This window comes from Bubalus kerabau, chromosome 3, assembly GCF_029407905.1.
Source record: "Bubalus kerabau isolate K-KA32 ecotype Philippines breed swamp buffalo chromosome 3, PCC_UOA_SB_1v2, whole genome shotgun sequence".
NCBI lineage: Eukaryota > Metazoa > Chordata > Mammalia > Artiodactyla > Bovidae > Bubalus > Bubalus kerabau.
In genome coordinates, this window is record NC_073626.1 from 21,224,908 (window position 1) to 21,230,948 (window position 6,041).

General features: G+C 41.7%; 1 long non-coding RNA gene across 2 annotated transcripts in view; it reads left to right on the plus strand.

Moving 5' to 3' along the window:
• Window positions 1–6,041, plus strand: part of LOC129645618 (uncharacterized) — a 40,130-nt gene that overhangs the window by 30,606 nt on the left and 3,483 nt on the right. The window lies entirely within an intron of this gene.

Below are 6,041 nucleotides of genomic sequence, written 5' to 3' on the forward strand. Positions count from 1 at the left end.
TAAAAAGCTTTAGTTTTATATAACAAAAGATTTACTATATACATTTATCTTGAACTTCCCCATGTTAGTATTTTCCAATATAATTTTTAATGGTACCATCAAAGAACTAATCCTGTCCCTGTTTCAAGCATTTCTTTTCCGGCTTCCTAAATACCAGTGTTTTTATTTGGAAACCCTAGCAAATGGTTCAGTCTGCTGTTAAAACAACTTTATAAAGTTACTGTTAATTTTATTACTTGTGATAATGACATTATGGTTATGTTTAAAAGGAAGAAAAAGACTGTACTGGTTAAAAGATACATGGGTTCAGTGGTGATGGTGTTTAGTTACTAAGCCGTGTCTGACTCTTTGCAACCCCATGGACTGTAGCCCTCTGTCCATGGGATTTCCCATGTCAGAATACTGGAGTGGGTTGCTATTTCCTCCTCCAGGGGATCTTCCCCATCCAGGGGTTGAACCTGTGTCTCCTGCATTGGCAGGCCAGATCTTTACCCCCAAACCACCAGGGAAGCCCCAAAAGATACATACAACAAGATACAAAAGATACATACAACAAGACAATATTCCAGGAAAAAATTTTTAAATAAAAAGTCGGGGGGGGATTGCTAAACAAGATTGGCAAATATTCATTATTGTTTAGTTTAGGTGAAAAATACACCAGAGTTCACTTTTCTGTTTTGTGTTTATTTGAAATTTTCTGTAATAATTTTTTTAAATGTATACTAGCATTCTTTTTGGAACAATGTGTCCAGCTAATACCTTCCAACCTCATGTTCAAGTCATCCTTTGACCTCTGCTCAAATGAATTTTCAGCTCCACTGTTATATCTGTAATGCTGACTGATTCCTTTTCCTGGGACCCATCTTCTTACTAGATTTTTTTTCACTGTACCTCTGAAACTAAAGTAAATCTCAGCTCCTTAGAGAACACACGTTTTACCTTCACGCTCTCCCACATTTCAGTCTTCTCCTGATCTCTCCTATGTATATGACTGTGGCATCTATCTGGCTTTTAGACTTCTGCTCTATTTCATGTCTCATTTCATGCTGCTGCTGCTAAGTTGCTTCAGTCATGTCCGACTCTGTGTGACCCCATAGACAGCAGCCCACCAGGCTCCCCCGTCCCTGGGATTCTCCAGGCAAGAACACTGGAGTGGGTTGCCATTTCCTTCTCCAATGCATGAAAGTGAAAAGTGAAAGTGAAGTGTCCGACCCTCAGCGACCCCATGGACTGCAGCCTTCCAGGCTCCTCCATCCATGGAATTTTCCAGGCAAGAGTACTGGAGTGGGGTGCCATTGCCTTCTCCCATTTAATGCTAAGTGGCACCAATGTGCCTGACAGAGTAGTTGCTCAGTAAATATTTGTTGAATCAATATCCACATGGGTGAATCATCCAGCGAACATTCTGCCTTTTATCTGAAATCTTGGGGTCTTGGCAGGCAGGAATCCCCATGCGTGTGGGTAATGCAGCAGCTGCTGTGTGTGCTTCTCCTCTCCCACTAGTGGATCTTATCCTTCCCTTTTTAATTCTTGTTCCAAAAGTCCTCCTCCTCCTCTGCCTTTTAAAGGTGCCTGCCATCTGCTCCCCACCCACAAGCTTCTGTCCTTCACACGTTCCACACCCACTATCCATCCCAACACTGTCAGAGATACCATTTCTTTCTGCCTCCTTGAGGACTTTACTCTCACATTCCTTTCACTTTTCAGACTCTCCTTTTCTAGTGACTCATTATCACTGTAAACAAGTCTAATTGCTGTTGTCAGTCGCCCAGTTGTGTCCAGTGCTTTGCAACCCCATGGGCTGCAGCACACCAGGTCTCCCTGTCCTTCACCATCTCCCAGAATTTGTCCAAATTCATGTTCATTGCATGAACATTGCAAACAGATGACTCATTGGAAAAATCCCTGATACTGGGAAAGATTGAGGGCAGAAGGAGAAGGGGGTGTCAGACGATGAGATGGCTGGACAGCATCGATACAAACAAGTCTAATAGTTCTCTCTTATTTAAAAACATAGTCAAAGCTGTGGTTTTTCCAGTAGTCATGTATGGATGTCAGAGTTGAACCATAAAGAAAGCTGAGCGCCGAAGAATTGATGCTTTTAAACTGTGGTGTTGGAGAAGACTCTTGAGAATCCCTTGGACTGCAAAAAGATCAAATCAGTCAGTCCTAAAGGAAAGCAGTCCGAAATATTCATTGGAAGGGCTGATGCTGAAGCTGAAGCTCCAATACTTTGGCCACCTGATGCAAAGAACTGACTCATTGGAAAAGACTGTGACACTGGGAAAGATTGAAGGCAGGAGAAGGGGATGACAGAAGATGAGATGGTCGGATGGCATCATCAACTCGATTGACATGAGTTTGAGCAGGCTCCATCAGAAGGTGATGGACAGGGAAGCCTGGCATGCTGCAGTCCATGGCATCTCAGAGAATCAGATATGACTGAGTGAGTGATGAACTGAACTGATTTAAAAAGATTCTACTTAAATTCACATGCTGCTTTACCCACCCAGTTAATTCTCCCCTTAGAGATTCCAGGAGTGTGGATCAGCCAACAACTCAATTTTGGCCCAGTGAAACTTATTTCAGACTTCTGGACTACAAGTCTTTGAAAATAGATATGTTGTTTTAAGGCACCAATTTGTTACAGCAGCCATGGAAAATGATTACATTTATCTTTTGCTCTTGCTCTTTCAGGCTCCAGGTGGTAGTTTTCCTGCAATTGTTAGATGCTAGTGTTCCACTCTCCTTTGCTGGTTTCCTCTCTTGTTTAAATTTTCTTCAGTTAAACTAAGTATGGCCATTAGTTTCTGCATGGGACACTGCCTAGAGGTGGAGTGAAAAGGGACCAAATAAGAAGTGGCCCCTGAAAATACCTTCCTTCATCAATAGATGCACTCCTTGTTTCCTGGTCTTCTTGGGCAGTGCCATAACTGTGGCTCCAGATTTCTCTTGGCCTCAAAGTAATCTGCTCAGAACTACATTGCCCAGGGGCCTCAGTAAGGATAAATTCTCTTGGACCTGGATCTTGAGCCTTTATGCTTTCTCACTAGTCCAATATGGAGATGAATGCCCTCACCCCTATTCAAGGGTGAGTTCATCCATGGCCCAGGCACCCATCTGAGCCCATCTGAGACAAAGGTGTGTCCAAGACAGGGTCTAGAATACAGGTTCCATCACACTGTGAGGTCATTCATATCATCTCCCCCTCCCCCAAAACCATCCCCAAGGACAAATCCAGAGAAAGAGAAACTGCTCTGACTTTGGTCTTGTCATAAATTTTCCCTAGGAACCACTCTCTACCATTAGCTGGACAGATATACCACCACTAAATTTTAATAATTGCAGTTTATAGAAGAAAAAGGTAATTAATTTTTTTAAAATGTCTTGCTATATCTCTTAAACCTTGAACTATAAACACTCTCCAGCACTGATAGGCCACACAGAGAGCAAAGTAATTATATGTCATTTAACATTATATCTTGTTTCAATGCAGCAAGTAGATGTGATTTTTTTTTGCCACACTGCGTGGAATGCGGACTAAGCAGGGATAGAACCCACACCCCTGCATTGGAAGTGCAGTCTTTAAACACTGGACAGCCAGGGAAGTCCCACCTATACATGATTTTAATTTTGCAGGGTGTTTTGTAGTTGAACCAGAATTTCTTCAGGGAAACAATTTGATTCCTAACACCTTTATGTGTTGAAACCTGAGCTTTAGTTCATGCAAAGACTGTCTGGGGTGGAGGTGCTATGGTCACCCCCACATACGCAGGTAGGTCATCCCCACTGAAAATTTGGTTCAGATGTCAAATCTGATGACTCCCCACATGCCCCAATAGAGTATGAAAAGGTTTATTGTCCATAAATAAAACCTTTCTGGGGAGAGCACAGCAGGCTCCCAAACTGGCCTGATAATAGCCCAAGAGAGAGCAGGGAGGGATTTCCATATCAGGTGTATGGTGGATGGGGTTGGACTGGGATTGGGGTTCATGCATGTGAGCCAGAGATTGTGTGGTTTGAACACCCTCTACCCAAACACCAAGGGAGGAAGCACCCAGGCTTGCTTATTTAGCTTGCCCAGATAGGAAGCACAAGGGGAAAGGACAGGGCTTGAAATGTCAGCAGTCAGTCATTAAAATATAAACAGACTCAATTACAGGTGGTGTTTTGCATGAAGGGTCAAGAAACTTATGGAAAGTAATTCATCCCAAGGGAAATGAAGGTGGATATGTTCCAGGTATCAAAGGCAGAGTGCCAACAGCTCAGGTCAAGGATGATTTTGAGTACCACATGCTGTCTCATGTTGTACAATCATCTTTCCTAGCTGCTTGAACTATAGAGAGATCAAGTAAAATTTTTCAAAGTGCTCTTTCTTCAGCAATCTCTATTACCCACGAAAGGCAAACAGGGAGGCATCTCGACTTTTTAACATAGCTCTTTAAGCCCCCCTGAGCTCATATCACAGTATTCACAGGCCCTGTGTCCCTCCATTTTCTCTGCCCCTTCCTAGTTTCATTTCCTTCTCTCCAGCCTGGATGCTGTAATTTACCTAGGGACTTGGGCCATGATTATGATCACGTTGAAGTATTGACCTCTCCCCGCCCCCATCCTTTTAATGTACTTTCCCTTCTTAACCTTCAACCAGTTAATCAATTATAAATACTTAGTGCCCAGTATTTGAGGTAGTAAGCCTAGGGGGTCGTGCCTCCTTCCACTGTCTTTCTTCTTCCTCTTAACTGTAAAATTAGGAGGCCCAGGTTCTGTGGTTACTGTGTATTCTTGATTCAAAATGTTCCCAAATTATCAAATCCACTATTTGGTGGATTTAGCTATGTTCTCTCCTGTTTTAACAGTCATACCATTTATACTGTTTCAAGGTCAACCTTTCCATTTGTATACTGAAGCTCATTGCATCTAGTCTCTAAAGGCTCAACCTAGGACACTGAGACATCCAAAGATACATATGAAAATTAGTATTAGATTTTTTTGGTAAATAATAGGGAATCTTTTGCTTCATAAAGAACTATTTGGCTTTTTCAGTTATTTCTGAGATCCTTTTATTTTTGAACAGCTTCAGTGGCTGTGAAGCCTCTAAGATAAGCTGAATCCCTCTTCTCCTTTTCTGGGCTAATTATAACTTCAAGGAAGAAGTTATGACTTCTAACTTCAAAATCTCCCCTTTAGATTTTAATTTTGCTCTACTCTTTTGCGTATGATGTTAAGGAAGTAACGTTAGTGTTATAGTTGGTGTTTATGGCATATAAATGACAAAATTAAGAAAAAAGTTTGAAACTTAAAATTACTCACTCTGCTCTTAAAATAGAGGAGTAAGGAGGGAAGGTTAAATACATGGCTAAGGGACAGATCAGGTGACAAAGGACCAAACCTTAGTTTACCACAGTGTATAAGTAGATTGGTATCTCTGAGAAACAGCAGCAATTGCAAATTCACCCACTTTGGGAAAACTGGGGAAAACTGGGATAGCTAGTAGAGAGTTGTGAGATCGTGTTAAGTTCTGGAACCACACTGCCTATCCCTTCTCCAGGCCTGTATTGTCTGGGAGTGGTTAGCACACATCCAGTCTGAGAATATAAAGGCATGAAAGATCAGATTTGTTTTTAATAAAAGAAGAATTAAGTTAGGCAGTGATCATACATTCCCAGTGCTCTGGGTTTGACCTGACCATTATCTATGAAGAGATCAAATTAATGGAACAAAGTAAGATCTTCCAAGGTTAGTGAGAAATTCCCAAATAAATTCTGTTCCCTCATATGGGAATCAGTGTGGCAAAAGAACAGTCTTCTTGTTCATTCCAGACAAACTCTGGTATTTTCTATTTTGGGATCTCCTTTAAAACAGGAGGACCCTTCACCTGGATATAGAAACTTCATTTCCTCATGCTGTGGGAGTGGCTCAGGTTTCAACCAAAGTGTATCCTATAACCTGAGATCCATTCCTCTCTGCCAGCGTCTACCTCTCTGCTGTGGGATAAAAAAAATTCCTATATAAGGGAAGCCTTGAGAAATTAAGAAATACCA